This window comes from Pinus tabuliformis, chromosome 6 (assembly GCF_031772625.1).
Source record: "Pinus tabuliformis cultivar Carrire ecotype Pingquan chromosome 6, CPIR1, whole genome shotgun sequence".
Taxonomy (NCBI): domain Eukaryota; kingdom Viridiplantae; phylum Streptophyta; class Pinopsida; order Pinales; family Pinaceae; genus Pinus; species Pinus tabuliformis.
Window position 1 is genome coordinate 2054233297 of NC_142292.1, and position 24778 is coordinate 2054258074.

Consider the following 24778-nt stretch of genomic DNA (forward strand, 5'->3'; position numbering starts at 1 on the left):
TTGACAGTTGCTCCTGTTGTTGCTAGTTGATACCACTCCACTTTATATGTTGCAGTTAGTCATGGCGACATTCTATATGCTGGCACCTGAGTTTGCAGTGTAGTACCATCCTATTCCATCATGTTCAGTTGGTACCTTTTGGGATCAGTCTTTGATATCAGTGATCCGTTGCATCTTTCAGCATCATTGACAGTCTTATATGTGATATTCAGACATGTACTTGTTCATTATGATCAGAGGATCCATTATGTATCTTTCAGTCATTTATACTTGTATACTTAGTGGATCCACTTGTACTTGATATGCAGACATGCTTTATGTTTTCTGAGCATGGGTATGCCTGCCTCAGACAGTGTTTCTTTCTGATCTCCTTTGGTGGCTTGGCAGGCTGAATTCTGGTGAAGTCCTCCTCGGTTTTTGACAGACTTCCTTTCCATGTACTCGCATAATATATTTCGGCCGTCATGTACCCCTTCTGACCTCATATATTAGGGGGCATCTGTTATAGCTCCAAATCTCACTCTTATGATTTGTGATGTTGTACTCATGGCCTAGGGCAACCCCTCCTTCCAGACCTGGTCCTAAAATTTAAAAAACAGTGTTTTATCCCTTATACGTGACATTGCCCTGAGTTAAACGTGTGTATACGTGGGTATGTGTATAGCCAACCCACGTGTATGTATTAAAACACTTAAAAAAATATAAAACTCCTTATTTTCGGGTGGAGATCGTGGGTTTTACCTGATGATCACTTGTTAGTGCCCGTGGCCCAACTGTTCCCAACCAACTCCTAACTAAAAAACTACTTTGGAGATGGTATAAGAAGACCTCAAAGGGAAGGCCTAAGGGAGGAGAGAAGAGAGAGAAAGGTTATTATGCTGAGATTTTTCCCTTGACCAGGTCTGAAGTCCCTTGTGCCTTCTGCACTTCCCCCATTTTGTACATGAAACCTTTGTTTCCTTGTGTGTTGATGTTCATCCACCGTTTATGACATCATGGAGAGAGTCATGGAAGGAGTTTGTTAGAGGCTTGAGGCTGGAATGGATCCGGAAGGAAGCTTTGCTTGGAGCCTGCTAAAGGTGATTCAGGTGAAAATATTCCTTTTTATGTACTTTATTTGTCTATAATAAAAGAAACACATGTCTTGGTTCCCGAAATGAATCTTCTTTATGATAATGATATTCATGTTTAAAATTCATATGTAAATGGTTGTTTGGATTTCATAACTAACTACCTTTCTTTATAACATAAAGATGGTTTCTTTATAAGTTTTTGTCCATGTACTGTTGTGTTCTTTGAATTGTTTGTTTTGCAGGACAAAAGAGAAGAAGGGAACTCCAAGAAGGGTTTGGACCCTAAGGGCCTTCTCAAACGTAGGACCAAAGGTACATACCCTTATCATAGAATTTTCTTACAATACCATAATGGCTATATGAATGCATGTTTCTTTGAATAGATAACTTTCAGTCTGCTAGGGTTTCAACCCAAAAAGCCCTAGGGGAACTTTTCCCTCTATCACTCATGAATGGTTTCAATGGATTGCCATTGGTCTGTAATGGATTGGCCAATCTTGGCCCACAAAATTTTCTTGACCTCAGCTAGGGTGCTATCAAAAGTAAGCTCTTTCTCTAGCTCCTTTATTCTTTTTTCTAGGGTTTTCACTTCCCTTGTCTTCTCAGCTACATCCTACTTTGACTTGTCATATTTTTCTTCAATTTTAGCTAGCTTTTCTTTGGCCTCTCTCAATTCTGCCATTTGCACTTCTAGGGCCTTTATTTCTTTCATCATATTATCCATACTCAGGTTGGTCTCCTGCTCTGCAGGTGCTGTAGTAGTTGCCGAAACTAGTGTTGAACTTGAGGTACCTGCCTCTGATGCTGGAGCAGTGGAAGGGACTATTGTGGTGGCCATAGGAGGAGCAGTTGTAAGAATGTCAGTTGTTTGAATTGGCTGAGAGGCCAACTCTCCCTGTCTTCCTTGTAATGATTCCTCCAAGGCACTCTCTGTTTCTATCAACCTTTTATGCAAGCACATAAGCAAAGTTACCACATCCTACTCTTCTTTTTGTTGTGCTATCTCTGTGGTTTGAGGATGTAGTGTAGTTGGCAGCTTGAGTTGTCTTTTGAGGGCTGCTATGTCTTCCTCTTTTTTCTTTACCAAAGATTACACACCCTTGGGATCACTGGGATCATGTCCCAGCTCTATAATGATTTCCTCCAAGGACATGATTCTATTGTCCTTGGCCTGTGATGAAGCTTTCTCCAATTCTAGCTGGGCATCAGTATTGTGCAGAGAGTTTTGCAATCTATGGGCCAACAATGTTTTATCTTCCAAGGTGGAATACACCATTTCACCCGTCTACTTGTGCAATTCAATATGGTCCATCGGATGGATATCTTTGGCAAGCACTTCCAAATTGGTTCTAATATAGTCAACAGCTGATTGTGGTTGTTGCATTATAGGTCTGAAATGACTGAGAGTCATTTTGCCTTCCTGGATGTCATAGGCTGCCATTAGCCTTTGCTAATTGGTGGGTGCCATCCTTAGTAGCTGGTTGTAAAGCTGGTACCTCACTGGCTCATTTCTAGCTTTGACATCAGTGAATGCTTTTTTGATGTCAAAGCCCTGTCGGCTCTATTGCCTGGTGGATGTAACCTCCACACCTTGTTGTCTTTCTTGCTCAGGCTGGAAGGAGCTGGCTAATGTCTCCATGCTTGGGGGAACTTGCTGTTCAGTTGGCTCTTCTGGTATTTCTTCCTCTGAAAAAGGATTTAATCTCTGTCTTTTTTCTCCTTGCTACTCTGTGGATGTCCCTGGAGGGGTTTCTTCATGTCTATCTCTTTTCTTAGCCCTTTCCTCATTAAGAGGAGTCTGTAACACTGGGATTTCGGTTGCCTTTGCTTGAGTAGACGAGTCTAGCCCTTGAATTTGTTCATCTGTAGAAGCAGGCCGATCTACCATTGTTTCTTGCTGTTCCAAACTGTGCACTTTCTCTTCTGAATGTTGCACCTCTTTACCTTTATCTGTGGCTGCTGGTGGGGCACTTACTTGGGCAGGTTGCTGGGAGGCCGGAGCAGATGAGGTGCCTTCTCCAAAGTGCCGAGGGGCTGCGAAAAACACCTATCCAAAAGATTCTAGGTCAACTGCTTTTTCAAGGTCTTTGATTGCTTTTTCTGCTATCTCTTCCTTAGAAAGTTCTTCAACTAGTGTGCCCTCTACCCATTCTTGTTGATTAGCATATTGTTCAATTTCAGGGATATTGCAGTGTACATATCCTGCAAGCTTGTGTTTGATCCTTCTAAAGGCTATGAAGTGGTTGGGGTCATAAGCTGCCCAATAGAAGCTTTGTTTTAGCAACACAAAATTTTTCAAAATCTTGTTTGCCTCTTCCCAGGCTTCTTCTCCCTTATTGAAAATAAATGGGCCCAATTGATGTCTAATCTTGAGTTGTGCCTTTTTTCTTTTGCCATAGAAATGAATCATATCTGAATTACCAAATTTTCGGAAGTATTCCAAGGAAAAGAGTCTCATAGGGACATATTTTGGCAGTCTGTAGGGGGCTAATTCACAGCCATAAATCCTAATTACTGTGTGCTTTTGGTAAAAATACAAGTCACCAATGCTGTAGCTTTTGGAAAGCTGTAGAATCTTTTGCATCTCATCAGTGAGTCTGGGAAGAGGAGTGCTCACCAGTAAGGAAGAAGCTGGATGTATAAATAGGTCAATAAACTCGCAGTAGGTATATGGAGAGTAATAAACATGGTGGAAAACTGATGAATAAAATATTACAGACCTTCGCGCCCCCTTAGCATCCAATTTTTTCAAAAAAACAGGGAAACTATCAGGCTGATAGTACAACACTAAATGATATATGTAGGAGGTGTGTTTGAACACTCTTTCTCTCTCTAGGTTCATGAATTGCTCATGAATCTTGTCAGCTATGAAGGTGGCATAATCATATTAGACAATAGGGGGTTGTCCTGGAGCAAACATGGACAGCATTACCAAGATTGTCTCATCAACAAACTCACTGGTATTGAATCCTAAGAAGCAGGATATAATGTCTACCAGTAGTCTCCCTGTTTAATTGAACCAAACATGTAGATAAGGAGGAGGTTGCTGGGGCTGAAAATCTGGTTGCATGAACAGCTAGGCAATTCTTGTGATCTCTGAGCTGGGTAGTTTGGCACCTTGGTCAAGCAGAAGTTTCATGGAGAGAGGAACCAGAGGCTTTGTTGGCTCAAAGTTTAACATCTCATTTATGGATTGAGGGGTGATGTGAAACAAAACAGTCCCAGATGGAGCCAAAACTGCTCTTTGAGTGGGCTCATAATTTTCACAACACTGATGGATAAGGTCAGGGAATACATTTACTTGTGGGAGATAATAAATTGGCAAGTTGGACTCCCAGATACCAAGGACATCAGCATTGCTTCTGTATCTTTTCCTTATCTCACAAAAAGTTTCAATGTGATATTTTTTGCTCATTTCAACTGTTTCCTTCATTTGGAAATCCCTGTTAGCAAGGGGCACCCACTCCAAGTTCTTATGTGGTGCATTCAAGGGGGAAATATTTAAGGCCACTCGAGACTCCATGATCAACAATGTTTACAACTAGATTTCGAGTTTGTGTGTCAATAGTAAACAAGGTGCTGGTAGTGGTACCTTCGCAAGAATTTTGAAAGGAATCTGGTAATTTGATTTTTAAATGGACATGGTCTCACAGGATGAATCCCAGATGTAAAGAGAAGGCCTGCGGAGTTAAATTGGGAAGCTGGGTAGAACAAAGGAAATGGTGCCTTTTTGCCATTGAGTTTGACAAATTTAACTCAGTCTTTGGGAATTTTCTGGAATGTTCACAGAGGAAAGCTACAGATAGGTGGTTTGGGATGAAAACCTTGGTAATTTGCTCTCCTTATTGGTCCATTCTGTTCTCGGCTAGGGTAGCAGACTGAATTTACTAGCTTTGTAAGTGGAGTGCAAATAAAATGAGCTTCAATTTAGCTCAACAAGGGAGTTTGCGGAGGGCAACACAGTTAACAGTTTTTCTTTTGAAAAATGGTTGAAACAGTGATGTTAATGGAGAAGCGTAGGAGCAGCACTGTAATTTTGGGTTGAACTTTGGCTCTACGGGCGATTTTTACATAAAAAAGTTGAAAAAACAAGGTTTATGGATGAATTGCGAGTAAATACATGTTCTGTGAATACCAGGTGCTAAATGCAGGTTGAGGAGCTCAGTGAGGGGCCACGTTTGCGAACTGAACTCCTGTTCGTGGCATACTGAAGCTATGGCGATCAAATCGTCATAAATCACATGCAAAGTCTCCACAGACAAATGAATAGAAATATACGAAAAACCATCACTTTCATGACTTTTGAACAAATTTGGGCTTTTTGGACTTTTTGGCGCTTTTTATGCTGACATCATCATGATGTGGTTTTTGTCGCGTAGCGGGTACGGAGGGTGATGTGGCAACCGACGTGGGTGCTGACATGGCTGGATGATTAGGCAGACACGTTGGACGGAACAGTGACATGGGGGCTAGCGTGGCGTATGACGCGGGTAGCGGGGACAGAAGGTGGTAAATGGTTTTTATCGGACCGCCTTTGGTACGGGGGCGGTATATGTCAGAGCAAGCCCGATGCAATAGGAATGGGATGCATGTCCTTTGTACGACGGCAAAACTATCGTTCTATCGGGCGCTAACTCTCGTACGTCGGAGCAGCTCTGATATCAACGAGAGCCGTCGGATGGGGAGGGCCCGATCTGACGGTTGACGAAACTGTGAGCTAGCAGTATGTTAATGTACGCGACCCGCATTAATGTTTGGCCATTAATCATTGCTTGGGCAAGGATTAAACCTTAGGTTAGAGGTTAAACACTTGCGGTTATTTGATTAATCGAATATTAACCAAATCCCAATGTTTTAAGCACGGCGACTATGGTTATTCGTTGAACCAGAGGTTAGCAAATCCCAGTGTGACAAGTGGCGGGTATTCATTGGTCCCAGCTGGACCAATGACTCCCGAGAAATAGTTTATAGCCATATTAGGCCCGGGGTAGGGTATTTACAATATTTTTGGGTTTTTTGTAGATTTTTATACATAATAGGGGAGGGGAGAAATAAAGGGGATTTATATATTAAAGTTAGAATATTAATATGAATGTGAATGGAGAAGCGCTAGGTGCATGACATTGAATCACCTAGGCTTTAGGGTGTTTAGGAGAAATAAAACTTTTTACACAAGAAATGTGGCTTTGAGCCTTTAAGCAAACCATAAGTTTTACTTAAGTTTTTCATGGAAATGGAGTGAAGTTCAGATTCTTTGAGCAAATCTCAATCTCTTTAAGGGATCTTAGTGAGTGTTTGTTGTGAGGGAGGAGAAGGGAGGTTAGTCATGCAACACCTGATCTGTCATCATACCTTTGCCAGGGTTCTTGAGAAATCCACGAAAATAGATCATATTTAAGAGATGACACTGTTGATAGCCCTGTTTCTACAACTTCAAGCTACTTACCCATTCTACAATTTCCTAGCATTTTTTCTTCATTTTGATTTGGTGCACTTGAACTTGCAAACCCTGATGTAACTCTTTTTCTTTTGACTGCCCTCCTATCTAGGTCTACCCTTATTTCCATCAAGGGCCCAGATTAAGCAGTTGGGCTCCTTACTTTCTCTACCTAGCTGCTCATCTGCCAAGCTTGAACTTTTTGGACAGATATTCTTTCTCTAGTCTAGAACAAGCAATTTAAACATGGCATGGTCCAGATTGAACTGTTGGGCCATCCATCAGGTGTGATGAACAATAATATCTGCACATTGTGAACTTGCAAACAAGCTAGCAGTGGCATTTTGGCTGGCCACTTTCCTGGTTTTTCTTTGGGGTTCATTTCTATTATTTTTCTGACCAATTCATTTTTCTTGCCCTTCGATTATTCTTTTAGGGCATACCCTCTTTACATTTTTTAATTCTCTCTAAATCTTTTACAAAATATGGAACCTTTGCAGCATGAAAAGATGAACATATTTGGCACTTCCCAGGTCAATCATGAAAAATGAAACCTATTGGTATAGGAACCTAATATTGGCTCCACTTGGGGATGGCCTTTCCTTATGAAAGGCCAAGAACAGCAGGTCAGATTTCCTTATTTTTCAACTCTTTCTGTTGTAATTTAAAACTTCCTTCTGCTGGGAACCAATGATCTGAACCTTTCTAATATGTGTGCACTCCTTATGAGCTGATCTGCATAACATTACAGCTCTATCTTTAGCTGGTTTTTCTGAGTATTTATCATCATTTATGTAATTCCCAAGTCTTCTTCTTGATCTCTTGTGGTGGATTCAAAATGTATACCAAGAGTAATGTACTTTCCTGACTTTTTCCTCAAAATTTGTTGCATTTTGTTCCTTATCTAATTGTTGTAAATGAAAACTGCTGGAAATACAAATATTTATGTACAATATACAGTGGCGTTGTTTTGATCAAAGGGAATCAAAATAGTGCTTGAGCACTCGCCCATTGACCGGGCCTTCCTTAGTATCTGTGCCATCCAAACTCTTCAAAAAATAGGTGTTGTTACCTTGTATAGCATGAATAACATAAGGTCCTTTCCAAAGAAAATCAAATTTGCCATGCTTCCCTTTATCTTCCCTCCTAGAGTCCCATCTCAGCACTTTGTTTCCTATGAAAAAATCCTCAGCTTTTGTTCTTTTGTCAAAGATCTTCTTGAGTTTACCTTGTAGTACCTAGGTTCTCTGATATACTTCCTCTCTTGTTTGCTGCAAGTGAATAGTTTGATTGATCCTTCTTTGAATATCATTAGGCTTTGCTTGTATTTCTTGCAGCAACTTGATCACAAGGATTCCCAAAGATGAAGGGAATCTTGCCTCCATTCCATAAACCAATTCATATGGACTTGTACCAATAGATCTTTTGGTGGTCATTCTATCTGCCCATAGTGCATTTACAAGTTTTTTATGCCAATTCTTTTTGTTTCCCTCCAAGACCTTTTTAATGATGTTGATGAGGCTTTTGTTGGATGACTCAGCTAGGCCATTACCTTGAGGGTAATAGGCTGTGGAGTGGCCCAAGGTAATGTGGTACTTATGGCAGAAGTTGATCATTCTTTTGGATTTGAAAGCAGCAGCATTGTCTGTAATAACTTTTTCTGGACAGCCAAATCTGGCCAAGATGTTGGTTTCTAGGAATTGTATGATAGTTGAGTCATTGGCTTGCCTACAAGGGATGGCTTCTATCCATTTGGTAAAATAGTCCGTGGCAGTCAAAATCCACCTATGTTGGCCAGAAGAGGAGGGGTGAATTTCACCAATGAAGTCTAAGCCCCATTGTTGAAATGGTCTTTCAGTTGAAATAGGTTTGAGGGGTAAAGGTAACAGCTTTCTCTTGCCTTCAAAGATCTGGCATTTATGGCAAGACATAACAAATTTTTTCACATCAGCAAACAGGGAAGACCAATAAAATCCAGCTCTTAGGATTTTATCAGTTGTTGATTTCCAGTATAGGTGTCCTCCACAGTCCCTTGCATGAAAATCCTTGAGTAGTTTGCTAGTTTCATCCAATGTTAGGCAATTAAGCAAAATTCCTTCATGATTTTTCCAAACCAAAACATTGTCTATAATGTAAAACTTTGATGCCTTCATTTTCAAGAATCTCTTTTTAGTCCTGGACAACCTTGGAGGAGCTTGCAGGTTTAATAATACAAAACATATGTCAGCATACGAAGGTGATTGTAAAAACGCTTGATTGATCTGTGGAGTCGCCATCTCCTGTTCATTGTCCAGTTCATTGATGTCAAAGGCTTGAAAATTGGTTTCAGTGATCAGTTTGGCTAATCCTTGTCCTTTTATCAGTTTTGTAGGCTTGATTTCAATGTCATATTCTAATATGTTGGCTATCCATTTGCCCCTCTTACCTTCAATTCCTTCTTGAGTTAACATATCCTTAACCACAACATTTGGGACATAGGCTATCACATGTGAGTACAAGATATAAACTCTGAAATCCTTGATGGCCTTTACAAGGGCATAAGCTTGTTTTTCCATGATTTGATACTTTAAGGGGGCATCTCTAAGGGCTTTGCTAAAGAAAGTGATGGGCTTCTCACATCCTTGGTCACCCTTTTGTAATAGGATAGTAGAAATAGTATGCTCAGATGCAAAGGAAAAGATGATGAAATCTCTGTCAAACTTGGGGCTTGTGAGGACTGGTGTTTTTGTTAGGGCTGTTTTGATGTCCTCAAAGGCTTTTTTAGCTTCCATGGTCCATTTGACTTTAGAATATTTCTTGAGCATATTATTCAATAGTCTTATTAGCTCGGCCAAATTGGGAATGAATCTCCTTAGGAAATTGATCTTACCTGAAAAGGCTTGCATTTCTTTGAAGTTTCTTGGATGAGGAACTTGAAGGATAGCTTGAATTCTGTCTAGGTCGATCCTAATGCCATATTTTGAGATTATATGACCTAGGAGCTTGCTTTCTTCTAGGCCAAACAATGATTTCTTTGGGTTCAATGATATGCCATATTTTCTGCAAATTAGGAACACTTGCCTTAGATGTTCTAAATGTTCTTGGTCTGATTTTGAAAAAGCAGTGAGATCATCAAGGTATATGACTAAAAAATCATGGATCTCTTTGGCAAAGGCTATATCCATTGCTCTTTGAAATGTGGCCCCTGCATTTTTGGGTCCAAAAGGCATTTTGACATATTTAAAGGTTCCCCAAGGTGTTGTAAAGGCATTTTTGTCTTGATCATTCAGATGGACTAAAATTTGATTGAATCCTGAGAATCCATCTAACAATGAGATACTAGAGGCTCCTACTACCATTTGTAGGATATGGTCCATTTTTGGTAAGGGGTAATGGTCTTTGAGAGAGACTTTGTTCAAATTTCTCAAGTCAACACACAGTCTTATCTCTCTCGTTTTCTTCCTAGTTGGCACTAGATTTGAAATCCATTCTGAGAACCTGATAGGTGCATTGATACCAACTTCGTACATTCATTTAACTTCCTTTTCAATCAGGGGAAGGAGGACAGGATTCACCCTTCTAAGCTTTTGTTTAAAATGTTTTTGATTCTCTTTCAAAGGTATCGTATGTTGGATGACCAAAGTATCATAGGATTTGAGGTCCTCGTAACTCCAGGCAAACACATCTTGGAATTCCTTAAACAAATCAATGTATTTCAACTTCTGATCAACAGGTAATGCTTTTGACAGTTTTATCATTTTGGGATTTTCTGTGGTTCCAATGTTGTAGTCCTCAATTTCTGCATTCAGAGGTTGCATCTTTGGCTTTCTCGAAATATCATTTGAATCGAATAAATCCTCCAAAGGGGTCAAGCCTGTGGGCAGAAAATTGTCTTTTAGTTCAATTACTTCAGCTTCTATATCAGCTATTTCATCAACATCTGTTTGCTTTAGTTCTTGTACATCTTTTTCATCAAAATTTGTTGGGTGTAAAATCAGATTTGCTGTTTCAGCAGATATATTTTGTTCAATTTTGTCTATTTGTTGTTGCTCATCCCTGGTACTTGTATCAATGTTTATGCTGGAGAATTCCTCTTTCAAAGTCAGGAAGTTATTTATTTTTCTATCACTCTCAAAGACTTGCCAATTTTTGACATTATCTGGGACAGCAGGTCTATGTTTGATTTCAGCAGTGAAGTGGTGATTGGGCTTAAAAGGAAGCTTGCAAGTGCTGGCAAAGGTTGCTAAGCTATGTGCATGTAAATTGTGCTTTCTTGGAATTTTGGTGAGTTGAGATTCTAAGAAAGTGTTAAGTATTTCAATGGCTTCCCCTCTGTAAGCTCTCAACCTAAGATCATTTGTGACAAAATTTCCCTGCATCTGCTATATGATCAGATCTGAATCCCCTAAAATTGAGACCTTGGTCGCCCCTAGACCCCTAATCAGTTTGAGTCCTAACAAAAGGGCTTCATACTCGGCCATATTGTTTGTGCATCTGAAATTTAGCCTATATGCATGACCTTCAGCATGGTCATTTTGCACGTTGTGAATCGAAACCCCAGCCCATGCTCCTAATTTGTTGACAGAACCATCAAACTCCAAGTACCATAAGATCTCTTGGTTATGACTTGTCTTAAGGGTTTTGGAAGTTTGTTCAGTGGGAAGATTTGGATCTTGTATGTCACATGATATGTCATTTTTCTTTATTGCATTAACCACATCAACAATTTTTTGATCTTGAGCAGCAGATTGTTCATTCATGCTTTCTGGTTGTGTTGTTATCAGGAGTTTGGCATCAGTTTTGGGACACATTCCATCATTATATAAAATGAATGAATCCATGTCGGAATGCATAGCATAGATGGGGAAGTTTTGAGGCTTTTCTTGACTGCTAACCATGTATTTCATTAGTGTTTCCCAGTATAATCTCTTAGGCTGGCCAAAGACTGAAATAGTGGCGTATGACATGTCTAGTTGCAAGGATCCTTGGACTTTTGCACCCCAAGATCTGGATAAAAGCATACCATACTTAGGTGGAATATTAGCTACCACGACATCCATCAAGATTGTTTTAGCCAGATATCGGACTAAGGATACACAAAGGTCTTTGATTAGGCCTAGACACCTGACCTGGCTGGAATCAAATGAAAATAAATCTTTGTAGGGTCTTGTGATGTCTAGGTCCAGTCTTTCCATCAAAGATTTTGGCATTAGGTTGTGGGAAGCTCCCGAATCAAACATAGCATTATGGAGCACATTGTCATGAATGTTTAAGCTCACATAGAATGGAGGAACTCCTCCATCTAATGTTTTACTGTTGACTTCAGGGCCAAAAATTAGCTCTGGTTGATCATCTAAAATATTGATTGCATCCCTATTCCCTGATATTTGGAGTGACCTATTGATTTGCTATCTGTAAACTTCATGTTTAGCCAATTCAAAGAGAGGAATAGTTATTTTTAGCTTACCTATTTCTGTTTCCAAGTTAAAAGGTTTTTCTATGTGAATTTTTGTATTGTAGCCAGCAAACTTTTCCTTTTCAGCTAGATTTTTAATGACTTTCTCCTCATGCTGAATTTTGTTTTGAATCAAATCTGTTTTTAAATTGTTTTCAGGAGGGCTGGTTACATTTTCTTTTGGAGGAGAGGGTGTGTATGGCTGGTTTTTTGAAGGTTGTTCATCTGATATGTCCTCAACCGAGACTTCCTTTGGATTTAGGTCTGTTTTGGCAGGGAGTTCTGTCATGACAGCTTTATCTTTTTCTTTCTTTGGCTGCTTGGTATTCTTCAATTTGGTAGGTTCAGTGACATCTATGGTTCTGCTTTGTAGTTTGTATTGTTTATGTACCTCATAGACTGCTGCATCATAACCTTCTCTAAAGTCGAATGAATCTCCTGATTTGGTTTGAAATTGGTTGAAATTATGGGCCTTTTGATCTTCTTGTGTTAGAAAGACTTGTTGTTCACTGTCTGAACCCATTAAGTTGATGTGAGGATCCTCTGTTGGTTCACTAGATGTTGAGGCTTCGGCATAGTTCTCTTGAAATGGAGGTCTGATGCTCTGGTCAGGGCTAGCCCTTCCAACATTTGGATTTTGGTTTTTTCTAAAATTTGGGTTCCTTGCTGTGTTACTTGTTTGACCTTCCCATGATGATTTTCTTTCAATGGTTTCCACCCTATCTCCAAGTCTGTCCATGCCTTTGATGATTGCATCAAGATTTTGTTCAAACGCTGAAGGTTCTTCCTTGAAAGTTGTTCTTCTTTCAGCTCTTGCCCGATTTCTTTTAGCAATGAGATTTTCTTCTACACTAACAGCTATATTCTGCATGTCTGCTAAGGTTGGAGGGGCTCTTTCCCTCAGTTGATATGCCATGTCAGAATCAAATCCATCAGGGAATTTGATTAAGGCTAAGTCAGGTGGAGGTCTAAGGTTTTGAGGGATAGCATTGTATACACTGTTGAATCTAGCACAATAATCTAGGACAGTTTCTTGTGGGCCTCTTTTTATACTGTCATACTCTGATAGGATATGCAATGGATCCTTCTTCTTTTCCGACCTATTCAAAAATGACTGATAAAGGGCATCAAGATTGGCTATAGAGTTTGCAGCAACTGCTCTAAATCAAGTCCTAACATCACCAGTCAGACTTTGGATGAAAATCTTCATTCTTACATCATCATCGTTAATTTCATAGTTCTCAAAATAGTCTTGCATTTTCTTTGTATGCTGTTGGGCTGTATATGTACCAGTAGCGTAAAAATAAGTGAACTTACTTTGATAATCTTGAGGCATAGCCCCTGGATTTGTGGGTAACTATAAAGGAGCATACCTATTTGCCATATTTACAGGGACAAATGGGACAACAGGAAGAAATGGGACAGCTAGAACTGCAGGGACTAGAGTTGAAATATGTGCAGTGAATGGAGGAGTAAAGAAGGTGCTTTGGGAGGTGGATGAAGAACTAGGAAAAGTAGCGGTTGTGTGAAGATGGACTGAGACTTTTGCAGGAGTTGGGATATAGTTCTACTGAACAGTTTCAAGGTGTAAACCAGCAGAACTTTCTTGAGCTTCTTGTTTCCTAAGGGCTTTAGGGATTAAGTTGGGATTTTCAAAAACAGCTAGAGGATCTGGGTCAAGGTTTGACCTGGTGTACCGAGTTTTCTTCTTTGGAGCCAGCTTCTAAACCTGTTTTTTGGTATTTTCTAAGAATGTTTTAAAGACCACAATTTTTCACAATTTTCTATAAGAGTTCTTTCGAAATATAGGAGGCTTAGGGCTTTCCTTTGAATATGTTGAAATAGGGAGATTGATCAAATATTTGGAATAGCTATTTATAGCCTAAAACTATACTAGAGATTGATTGAAGCAACTTTTTATCTACTCCTGTCAACGCATAGCAAAGACAGTTTCAAAGGCTACCTGGCTAACTTCAGGCTCCATCTGTAGCTTTAGAAAACAGACAGTAGTTGTAAACAAACATTCAGTTCCCCAGTGGAGTCGCAAATGATGTTATCACTCAGGTTGTTCCCTGCCTCCTAGAGGGAATACGGCCAAGGTAACCACTAAACAATCTTTTAGCTGCAGGTCCTAGCCTACGTGCAACCAGAGAGGGCTCTCCCTTTGTAATTTAGCTCTGTTCTTGGAGTATTTTAGGCTAGTTATTGCACAGGTTTTTGTTTTGGGTTTGTTGGAAGGTAATTTCAGGTGGAACAGGGATGCAAGCAAGAAATAGTTTCTTCCATTGGGTAGATGGAGTCAGAGTGAGTGAACTGGTGAAGTGTTGAAGTGTTCATTTGGTAAAAGGAGTTCGCTACAGAGTAGGGTAGTCAATTTAGGAGCAATTTTGATATCTGAAATGGTGGAATGAAGTCAGTGAATGAAAGGCAATCAAGAATCTTTCATTATGCTGGCAAAGAGAAAGCGCATGAAGATTACTAAGGAAAAATGAAGAATTCCTAAGCAACATTCAGAGTGAAAGAACTAGTGCAAATAGGAGCAATTAAGAATTCCTATTTATGACTAATCCTGAAAAAAACATATACAGTAATTGAGATTGAACACAGAGTGCTTTTAGGCAAATTTTGTGCTATTCTTCTTCTCTACTACCAAGTTTATGGAACATACATGAAATTGCATACATAGAAGACATAAAAAACACAGAGAAGAGAGACTTATTGATCCATAAATGATGCAAGAATTCTGTAGCATTTCCCAGAGCATCAATTCCACATTCATATGGTTCAACACAGTGAAATTCCAACAACCTTTGTATTATATAGCCTCAATAACTTACAACGCAGTTCAGAGATGAAACTACCAACCCCAAATACATATTGTGGGGAGGTATTTATACAAAAGGGAGATACAAAATATCATGAGGATAAGTCTTGAACTCATAACTTTCTTTACCAACTATTAAGAAGTAGTAAGTGAGGGAATAAATGTTGTAGTAAATATGAATGCACTGGCTGTCCAATTTTTTAGAGGAATTTTGACTTTCTGGGCTGAATGAGTCGACTGCTTGCTGCGCATTCATTCTGCGTGTGCTATCCTGATGCCGATACATTGTTTGTTGCTGTCTTGGTCTTCACCATCGATGCTCCATTTCTTTGCATTCAATGAGCTGTATTGACCATTCTGTTTCAGCCTTGCACTGCTTTTCCTCCCTTTTGACAGGTGGACCGTGCCATCTGTATATGCTGACCTGTAGCTTACAAAAAGAATTAATAAACAAAATCACCTGAGAAATGTCTCCATCATTCCTTTCCACCAATCCTCTGTAGGCAGCTGATGTCTTTGTATCTTTATCAGTTTTTCATCAGCTTCAGTGTATCTATAAAAGTTTGGCTAGATTTCAAAGTGATGGTTTATCTCGTGTGCAATGTAGAATAGATTCTCTAGTTTTTCATAGACACTTTGTCCAGATGGAGGTCTTGTTTCTTCTGATGTGCTTGAGGATGCTGTGATTTGATTGGAAGCATAGTTGTTTACCCTATTGGCATAATGCTCATGTGACAGCAGTCTTCCAGCGCTAGTTACTAAACTTGGTAGCCCTCTGCTCTGTAATGCTGCAAACTTTATTCTGAACTCATTCACCTCTGCCTACATTTCTTGGCATTTTCTTTCTAGAGTTTGCACAAAATTCCTTAGGGTCACCACTCTTTTTACTAGCAAGATAGTATTAGTCCTATTCTTGATTCCTAGTGCTGCCAACTGCTCTTTGGTGTGAGTGTTCGGGAATTGGATCATTCTATTAGCTTGCTCAGGCATATTTCCCAAAGATTCTCTAGCCTTTTGATTTTCAAACTGAGCCAAGCCTATCAAATCCATTTAATCATGAATGGTTTCAATGGATTGCCATTGGTCTGTAATGGATTGGCCAATCTTGGCCCACAAAATTTTCTTGACCTCAGCTAGGGTGCTATCAAAAGTAAGCTCTTTCTCTAGCTCCTTTATTCCTTTTTCTAGGGTTTTCACTTCCCTTGTCTTCGCAGCTACATCCTACTTTGACTTGCATATTTTTCTTCAATTTTAGCCAGCTTTTCCTTGGCCTCTCTCAATTCTGCCATTTGCACTTCTGAGGCCTTTATTTCTTTCATCATATTTTCCATAATCAGGCTGGTCTCTTGCTCTGCAGGTGCTATAGTAGTTGCCGAAACTAGTGCTGAACTTGAGGTGCCTGCCTCTGATGCTGGAGCAGTGGGAGGGACTCTTGTGGTGGCCATAGGAGGAGCAGCTGTAAGAATGTGAGTTGTTTGAATTGGCTGAGAGGCCAACTCTCCCTGTCTTCCTTGTAATGATGCCTCCAAGGCACTCTCTGTTTCTATCAACCTTTTATGCAAGCTCATAAGTAAAGTTACCACATCCTGCTCTTCTTTTTGTTGTGCTATCTCTGTGGTTTGAGGATGTAGTGTAGCTGGCAGCTTGAGTTGTCTTTTGAGGGTTGCTGTATCTTCCTCTTTTTTCTTTATCAAAGCTTGCACACCCTTGGGATCACTGGGATCATGTCCCAACTCTATAATGATTTCCTCCAAGAACTTGATTCTATTGTCCTTGGCCTGTGATGAAGCTTTCTCCAATTCTCGCTGGGCAGCAATATTGTGCAGAGAGTTTTGCAATCTATGGGCCAACAATGTTTTATCTACCAAGGTGGAATACACCATTTCGCCCATCCGCTTGTGCAATTCAATCTGGTCCATCGGATGGATATCTTTGGCAAGCACTTCCAGATTGGTTCTAATATAGTCAACAGCTGATTGTGGTTGCTGCAATATAGGTCTTTGTTGCTCAGTACAACTGTTTCCTTCATTTGGAAATCCCTGTCAGCAAGGGGTATCTACTCCAAGTTCTTATGTGGTGCATTCAAGGGGGAAATATTTAAGGCCACTGGAGCCTCCATGATCAACAGTGTTTACAACTGGATTTCGAGTTTGTGTGTCAATAGTAAACAAGGTGCTGGTAGTGGGACCTTCACAAGAATTTTGACAGGAATCTGGTAATTTGATTTTTAAATGGAGATGGTCTCACAGGGTGAATCCCAGATGTAAAGAGAAGGCCTGCAGAGTTCGATTGGGAAGTTGGGTAGAACAAAGGAAATGGTGCCCTTTTGCCATTGAGTCTGACAAATTTAACTCAGTCTTTGGTCATTTTCTGGAATGTTCGCAGAGGAAAGCTACAGATAGGTGGTTTGGGATGAAAACCTTGGTAATTTTCTCTCCTTATTGGTGCATTCTGTTCTTGGCTAGGGTAGCAGACTGCATTTACTGGCTTTGTAAGCGGAGTGCAAAGAAAATGAGCTTTAATTTAGCTCAACAAGCGAGTTTGCGGAGGGCAACACAGTTAACAGTTTTTCTTTTGAAAAATGGTTGAAATAGTGATGTTAATGGAGAAGTGTAGGAGCAACACTATAATTTTGGGTCGAACTTTGGCTCTGCGGGCGATTTTTATAGAAAAAACTTGAAAAAACGAGGTTTATGGATAAATTGCGGGTAAATACCTGTTCTGTGAACGCCAGGTTCTAAATGGAGGTTGAGGAGCTTAGTGAGGGGCCAAGTTTGCAGACTGAACTCTTGTGGGTGGCGTACTGAAGCTATGGCAATCAAATCGTCGTAAATCACATGCAAAGTCTCCGCAGACAAATGAATAGAAATATAGAAAAAAACCATCATTTTCGTGACCCTTGAACAAATTTGGGCTTTTTGGATTTTTTGGCGCTTTTTATGCTGACATCATCATGACGTGGCTTTTGTCGCGTAGCAGGTACGGAGGGTGACGTGGCAACCGACGTGGGTGCTGACATGGCCAGATGATTAGGCAGACACATCGGACGGAACAGTGACATGGAGGCTGGCATGGCGTATGACGCGGGCAGCGGGGACAGAAGGCGGTAAATGGTTTTTATCGGACCGCCTTTGGTACAGGGGTGGTATATGTCAGAGCAGGCCCGACGCAATAGGAATGGGATGCGTGTCCTTTGTACGACAAAAAAACCGTCGTTCTATCGGGCGCTAACTCCCGTACGTCGAAGCGGCTCCGATATCAACGAGAGCCGTCGGATGGGGAGGGCCCGATCCGACGGTTGACGGAACTGCGAGCTGGCAGCATGTTAATGTACGGGACCCGCATTAATGTTTGGCCATTAATCATTGCTTGGGCAGGGATTAAACCTTAGGCTAGGGGTTAAACACTTGCGGTTATTTGATTAATTGAATATTAACCAAATCCCAATGTTTTAAGCACGATGACTATGGTTATTCACTGAACCAGAGGTTAGAGAATCCCAGGGTGACAAGTGGCGGGATAGGGTATTTACAATATTTTTGGGTTTTTTGTAGATTTTTATACATAATAAGGGAGGGGAGAAATAAAGGGGATTTATATATTAAAGTTAGAATATTAATATGAATGTGAAGGGAGAAGCGCTAGGTGCATGACATTGAATCACCTAGGCTTTAGGGTGTTTAGCAGAAATAAAACCTTTTACACAAGAAATGTGGCTTTGAGCCTTTAAGAAAACCAGAAGTTTTACTTAAGTTTTTCATGGAAATGGAGTGAAGTTAAGAGTTTTTGAGCAGATCTCAATCTCTTTAAGGGATGTTAGTGAGTGTTTGTTGCGAGGGAGGAGAGGGGAGGTTAGTCATACAACACCTGATCTGTCATCATACCTTTGCCAGGGTTCTTGAGAAATCCACGAAAATTGATCATATTTAAGAGATGACACTCCCGATAGCCCTGTTTCTGCAACTTCAAGCTACTTACCCATTCTACAATTTCCTAGCATTTTTTCTTCATTCTGATTGGGTGCACTTGAACTTGCAAACCCTGATGTAACTCTTTTTCTTTTGACTACCCTCCTATCTAGGTCTACCCTTATTTCCACCAAGGGCCCAGATTAAGCAGTTGGGCTCCTTAATTTCTCTACTTAGCTACTCATCTGCCAAGCTTGAACTGTTTGGACAGATATTCTTTCTCTAGTCTAGAACAAGCAATTTAAACATGGCATGGTCCAGATTGAACTGTTGGGCCATCCATCAGGTGTGATGAACAATAATATTTGCACATTGTGAACTTGCAAACAAGCTAGCAGTGGCATTTTGGCTGGCCACTTTCCTGGTTTTTCTTTGGGGTTCATTTCTATTATTTTTCCTGACCAATTCATTTTTCTTTCCCTTCGATTATTCTTTTAGGGCATACCCTCTTTACATTTTTTAATTCTCTCTAACTCTTTTACAAAATATGGAACCTTTGCAGCATGAAAAGATGAACATATTTGGCACTTCCCAGGTCAATCATGAAAAATGAAACCTATTGGTATAGGAACCTAACACATCCCTACCTATCCTTCTTCCATCACACAACCTGCTCCAACCCCTAATCTAAGATTCCTTCCTTTCATTTTCCACACTTTTCCAATTTGACCTAATTTCTACATTCGTGTGCAACATTGCTCCCTCCATCCTTGAACAAATCCAACCACCTTTATCACTCCTTAGATTCATTCCCCGGGTCGTAGACACCTTCACATCCTCATCCATCCTCCATTCCCACTTTCCCATCCTTTTTCCACCATCAACCCTCTAAAATCCTCTTTCTGCTCATCCTATAGAACTTCCTGTAGAAGATCCTGTAGAACCCCTGTAGACTTCCTGTAGAAGTTCACGTGAGCAGTTTTTCGAGATCTGGTTGCTATGAAACTCTCTGGGAGGGTGTTGGGGACCCCTTAGGCCCTCTTCTCACATTCTCAACCTCCTGCAAGCACCCACTCCATTTCCTTTCGATAATCAACCTCTGCACAGTCAAAAACAGTTAAAGCACATGCATAATAATTCTGCCAACTTACTCAAAAATACAAAAAGATGTTTTTTCTAGATTTTACTTCAAAAGTAGCTTAATCACATGCATTTTACCTTTCCAAGAGTCAATGGCATCCATTTCAGCAACTTTCATCTCTTTTCTTGCACCAGTAGGGTTAGTCAGTAAAACTAGGGTTTGCTAGGGTTTGCATTTCCTTTCAACTTTCCGCTTCTTTCTGCAAGTAGACTAGCCTCTTTTGAGTTAGCTTTCATCAATCATAGTTAAATGCTTCTTCTAAGGACTCATAGAAGTTGGCTTAAGCTCCTAGCGAACTTGTGCCAGCTGATCAAGTGATAGCCTGTAGTAAGAGCTAGTACTTGGTCATATAGCATCGTCGCTTCCAAATTTGTTACGAACAACCAGGTTGATAAAAGTAAAGAAGGGAGCCCTAGGAGTTGCAGCAGTTTTGTGAAGATGGACTGAGACTTTTGCAGGAGTTGGGATATAGTTCTGCTGAACAGTTTCAGGGTGTAAACCAGCAGAACTTTCTTGAGCTTCTTGTTTCTTAAGGGCTTTAGGGATTAAGTTGGGATTTTCAAAAATAGCTTGAGGATCTGGGTCAGGGTTTGACCTGGTGTACCGCGTTTTCTTCTTTGGAGCCAGCTTCTAAACCTATTTTTTGGTATTTTCTAAGAATGTTTTAAAGACCACAATTTTTCACAATTTTCTATAAGAGTTCTTTCGAGATATAGGAGGCTTAGGGCTTTCCTTTGAATATGTTGAGATAGGGAGATTGATCAAATCTTTGGAATAGCTATTTATAGCCTAAAACTATACTAGAGATTGATTGAAGCATTTTTTTATCTACTCCTGTCAACGGATAGCAAAGACAGTTTCAAAGGCTACCTGGCTAACTTCAGGCTCCATCTGTAGCTTTAGAAAACAGACAGCAGTTGTAAACAAACATTCAGTTCCCCAGTGGAGTCGCAAATGATGTTATCACTCAGGTTGTTCCCTGCCTCCTGGAGGGAATATGGCTGAGGTAACCACTAAACAATCTTTTAGCTGCAAGTCCTAGCGTACGTGCAACCAGAGAGGGCTCTCCCTGTGTAATTTAGCTTTGTTCTTGGAGTATTTTAGGCTAGTTATGATGCACAGGTTTTTGTTTTGGGTTTGTTGGAAGGTAATTTTAGGTGGAACAGGGATACAAGTAGGAAACAGTTTCTTCCATTGGGTAGATGGAGTCAGAGTGAGTGAACTGGTGAAGTGTTCATTTGGTAAAAGGAGTTCGCTACAGAGTAGGGTAGTCAATTTTGGAGCAATTTTGATATCTAAAATGGTGGAATGAAGTCAGTGAATGAAAGGCAATCAAGAATCTTTCATTATGCTGGCAAAGAGAGAGTGCATGAAGATTACTAAGGAACAATGAAGAATTCCTAAGCAACATTCAGAGTGAAAGAACTAGTGCAAATAGGAGCAATTAAGAATTCCTATTTATGACTAACCCTGAAAAAACATATACAGTAACTGAGATTGAACACAGAGTGCTTTTAGGCAAATTCTGTTCTATTCTTCTTCTCTGCTACCACATTTATAGAACATACATGAAATTGCATACATAGAAGACATAAAAAACACAGAGAAGTGAGACCTATTGATCCATAAATGACGCAAGAATTCTGTAGCATTTCCCAGAGCATCAATTCCACATTCATATGGTTCCGCACAGTGAAATTCCAACAACCTTTGTATTATACAGCCTCAATAACTTACAACGCAGTTCAGAGATGAAACTACCAACCCCAAATACATATCATGGGGAGGTATTTATACAAAAGGGAGATACAAAATATCATGAGGATAAGTCTTGAACTCATAACTTTCTTCACCAACTATTAAGAAGTAGTAAGTGAGGGAATAAATACTGTATTAAATATGATGCACTGGCTGTCCAATTTGTCAGAGGAATTTTGACTTTCTAGGCTGAGTGAGTCGGCTACTTGCTGTGCATTCATTCTGCGTGTGTTGTCCCGATGTCGATACGTTGTCTGTTGTTGTCTTGGTCTTCACCATTGATGCTCCATTTCTTTGCATTCAATGAGCTGTAGTGACCATTCTATTTCAGCCTTGCACCACTTTTCCTCCCTTTTGACAGGTGGACCGTGCCATTTGTATATGCTGACCTGTAGCTTACAAAAAGAATTAATAAACAAAATCACCTGAGCAATGTCTCCATCAATCCTTTCCACCAATCCTCTGTAGGCAGCTGATGTCTTTGTATCTTTATCAATGTTTCATCAGCTTCAGTGTATCTATAAAGGTTTGGATGGATTTCAAAGGGATGGTTTATCTCATGTGCAATGTAGAACAGATTCTCTAGTTTGTCATAGACACTCTGTCCAGATGGACGTCTTGTTTATTCTGATGTGCTTGAGGACGCTGTGATTTGATTGGAAGCATAGTTGTTTACCCTGTTGGCATAATGCTCATGTGACAACAGTCTTCCAACGCTAGTTACTAAACTTGGTAGCCCTCTGCTCTGTAATGCTGCAAACTTTATTCTGAACTCATTCACCTCTGCCTACATTTCTTGGCATTTTCTTTCTAGAGTTTGCACAAAATTCCTTAGGGTCAACACTCTTTTTACTAGCAAGATAGTATTAGTCCTGTTCCTGATTCCTATTGCTGCCAACTGCTCTTTGGTGTGAGTGTTCAGGAATTGGATCATTCTATTAGCTTCCTCAAGCATATTTCTCAAAGATGCTCTAGCCTTTTGATTTTCAAACTGAGCCAAGCCTATCAAATTCATTTGCTCATGAATGGTTTCAATGGATTGCCATTGGTCTGTAATGGATTGGCCAATCTTGGCCCACAAAATTTTCTTGACCTCAGCTAGGGTGCTATCAAAAGTAAGCTCTTTCTCTAGCTCCTTTATTCCTTTTTCTAGGGTTTTCACTTCCCTTGTCTTCGCAGCTACATCCTGCTTTGACTTGTCATATTTTTCTTCAATTTTAGCCAGCTTTTCCTTGGCCTCTCTCAATTCTGCCATTTTCACTTCCAAGGCCTTTATTTCTTTCATCATATTGTCCATACTCAGGCTGGTCTCTTGCTCTGTAGGTGCTATAGTAGTTGCCGAAACTAGTGCTGAACTTGAGGTACCTGCCTCTGATGCTGGAGCAGTGGGAGGGACTGTTGTGGTGGCCGTAGGAGGAGCAGCTGTAAGAATGTGAGTTGTTTGAATTGGCTGAGAGGCCAACTCTCCATGTCTTCCTTGTAATGATGCCTCCAAGGCACTCTCTGTTTCTATCAACCTTTTATGCAAGCTCATAAGTAAAGTTACCACATCCTGCTCTTTTTTTTGTTGTCCTATCTCTGTGGTTTGAGGATGTAGTGGAGCTGGTAGCTTGAGTTGTCTTTTGAGGGCTGCTATGTCTTCCTCTTTTTTCTTTATCAAAGCTTGCACACCCTTGGGATCACTGGGATCATGTCCCAGCTCTATAATGATTTCCTCCAAGGACTTGATTCTATTGTCCTTGGCCTGTGATGAAGCTTTCTCCAATTCTAGCTGGGCAGCAGTATTGTGTAGAGAGTTTTGCAATCTATGGGCCAACAATGTTTTATCTGCCAAGGTGGAATACACCGTTTCGCCCATCCGCTTGTGCAATTCAATCTGGTCCATCGGATGGATATCTTTGGCAAGCACTTCCATATTGGTTCTAATATAGTCAACAGCTGATTGTGGTTGTTGCATTATAGGTCTGAAATGACTGAGAGTCATTTTGCCTTCCTGGATGTCATAGGCTGCCATTAGCCTTTGCTGATTGGTGGGTTCCTTAGTAGCTGGTTGTAAAGTTGGTACCTCACTGGATTATTTCTAGCTTTGATATCAGTGAAATCTGTTTTGATGTCAGAGCCCTGTCGGCTCTGTTGCTTGGTGGATGTAACCTCCACACCTTGTTGTCTTTCTTGCTCAAGCTGGAAGGAGCTAGCTAATGTCTACATGCTTGGGGAAACTTGCTGTTCAGTTGGATCTTCTGGTATTTCTTCCTCTGAAAAATGATATAATCTCTATCTTTTTTCTCCTCGCTGCTCTGTGGATGTCCCTGGAGGGGTTTCTTCTTGTCTATATATTTTCTTAGCCCTTTCCTCATTAAGAGGATTCTGTAACACTGGGATTTCGGTTGCCTTCGCTTGAGTAGAAGGGTCTAGCCCTTGACTTTGTTCATCTTTAGAAGCAGGCCGATCTGCCATTGTTTCTTGCTGTTCCAAATTGTGCACTTGCTCTTCTGAATGCTGCACCCCTTTACCTTTATCTGTGGCTGCTGGTGGGGCACTTACTTGGGCAGGTTGCTGGGAGGCCGGGGCAGATGAGGTGCCTTCTCCAAAGTACCAAGGGGCTGTGAAAAACACGTGTCCAAAAGATTCCATGTCAACTGCTTTTTCAAGGTCTTTGATTGCTTTTCCTGCTATCTCTTCCTCAGAAATTTCTTCAACTAGTGTGCCCTCTACCCATTCTTGTTGATTAGCATATTGTTCAATTTCAGGGATATTGCAGTGTACATATCCTGCAAGCTTGTGTTTGATCCTTCTAAAGGCTATGAAGTGGTTGGGGTCATAAGGTGCCCAATAGAAGCTTTGTTTTAGCAACACAAAATTTTTCAAAATCTTCTCTGCCTCTTCCCAGGCTTCTTCTCTCTTATTGAAAATAAATGGGCCTAATTGATGTCTAATCTTGAGCTGTGCCTTTTGGCTTTTGCCATAAAAATGAATCATATCTAAATTACCAAATTGCTGGAAGTATTCCAAGGCAAAGAGTCTCATAGGGACATATTTTGGCAGTCTGTGTTGGCATTATGATTCAAGTGTTGTCCTTGATGGCAACTCACTCAGTGGATGGTACAGGTGCTCAGAGGTTGGTACAGGTGATGGCAACTCAATCAGAAGACAGATCTCAGTACAGCATGCCAAGGAAGCTCATACACGCCGTTTCGTTAAGC